The following is a 1,558-nucleotide window of genomic DNA, read 5'->3' as shown; positions in this document are numbered from 1 at the left end:
AAGGACTCTGAAGAGAAAATTAAAAGAAGCTAAAATACAACAATCCAGAGATAACCTTTCAGAAATTTTCGAACAGGAAAAGGAGATGGCAGCCGAAAATAATAATAATGTAAGGAAGATGCTTGGTGACTTTACTGCACCTAATTCCAATTTACATGGAAGAAGCATCTCCATTCCTGCCATTGGAGCAAACAACTTTGAGCTGAAACCTCAATTAGTTTCTCTGATGCAGCAGAACTGCAAGTTTCATAGACTTCCATCTGAAGATCCTTTTCAGTTCTTAACTGAATTCTTGCAGATATGTGATACTGTTAAGACTAATGGAACAGATCCTGAAGTCTACAGGCTCATGCTTTTCCCTTTTGCTGTAAGAGACAGAGCTAGATTATGGTTGGATTCCCAACCCAAAGACAGCCTGAACTCTTGGGATAAGCTGGTCACGGCTTTCTTAGCCAAGTACTTTCCTCCTCAAAAGCTGAGCAAGCTTAGAGCTGATGTTCAAACCTTCAGACAGAAAGAAGGTGAATCTCTCTATGAAGCTTGGGAAAGATACAAACAGTTGACCAAAAAGTGTCCTTCTGACATGCTTTCAGAATGGACCATCCTGGATATATTCTATGATGGTTTATCTGAGCTATCAAAGATGTCACTGGACACCTCTGCAGGTGGATCCATTCACCTAAAGAAAACGCCTGCAGAAGCTCAAGAACTCATTGACATGGTTGCTAATAACCAGTTCATGTACACTTCTGAAAGGAATCCTGTGAATAATGGGACGCCTATGAAGAAGGGAGTTCTTGAAGTTGATACTCTGAATGCCATATTGGCTCAGAACAAAATATTGACTCAGCAAGTCAATATGATTTCTCAGAGTCTGCATGGAATGCAAGCTGCATCCAACAGTACTCAAGAGGCATCTTCTGAAGAAGAAGCCTATGATCCTGAGAACCCTGCAATAGCAGAGGTAAATTACTTAGGTGAACCTTATGGAAACACCTATAACTCAACATGGAGAAATCATCCAAATTTCTCATGGAAGGATCAAAAGCCCCAACAAGGCTTTAATAATGGTGGAAGAAACAGGTTTAGCAATAGCAAGCCTTTTCCATCATCAACTCAGCAACAGACAGAGAACTCTGAACAAAATGCTTCTAATTTAGCAAATCTAGTCTCTAATCTATCTAAGGCCACTGTAAGTTTCATGAATGAAACAAGGTCTTCCATTAGAAATCTGGAAGCACAAGTGGGCCAGCTGAGTAAAAGGATCACTGAAATCCCTCCTAGTACTCTCCCAAGCAATACAGAAGAGAACCCAAAAGGAGAGTGCAAGGCCATTGACATAAGCGCCATGGCCGAACCTGTGAGGAGAGGAGAGGACGTGAATCCCAAGGAGGAAGACCTCCTGGGATGTCCAGTGATCAATAAGGAGCTTCCCTCTGAGGAACCAAAGGACTCTGAGGCTCATCTAGAGACCATAGAGATTCCATTGAACCTCCTTATGCCCTTCATGAGCTCTGATGAGTATTCCTCTTCTGAAGAGAATGAGGATGTCACTGAA

General features: G+C 41.8%; 1 non-coding gene across 1 annotated transcript; it reads right to left on the bottom strand.

Annotated features, from left to right (window-relative positions):
- Positions 1-481: 481 nt before the first annotated feature.
- On the bottom strand, positions 482-589 carry LOC112788245 (small nucleolar RNA R71). The gene has a single exon (XR_003195618.1). It is a non-coding gene; the product is annotated as a small nucleolar RNA R71 (small nucleolar RNA).
- Positions 590-1,558: the final 969 nt, after the last annotated feature.

The sequence above is a fragment of the Arachis hypogaea genome, chromosome 20, assembly GCF_003086295.3.
Source record: "Arachis hypogaea cultivar Tifrunner chromosome 20, arahy.Tifrunner.gnm2.J5K5, whole genome shotgun sequence".
Taxonomy (NCBI): Eukaryota; Viridiplantae; Streptophyta; class Magnoliopsida; order Fabales; family Fabaceae; genus Arachis; species Arachis hypogaea.
The sequence above is the reverse complement of the archived record's forward strand: the minus strand, read 5'-3'. Positions and strand labels throughout refer to the sequence as shown.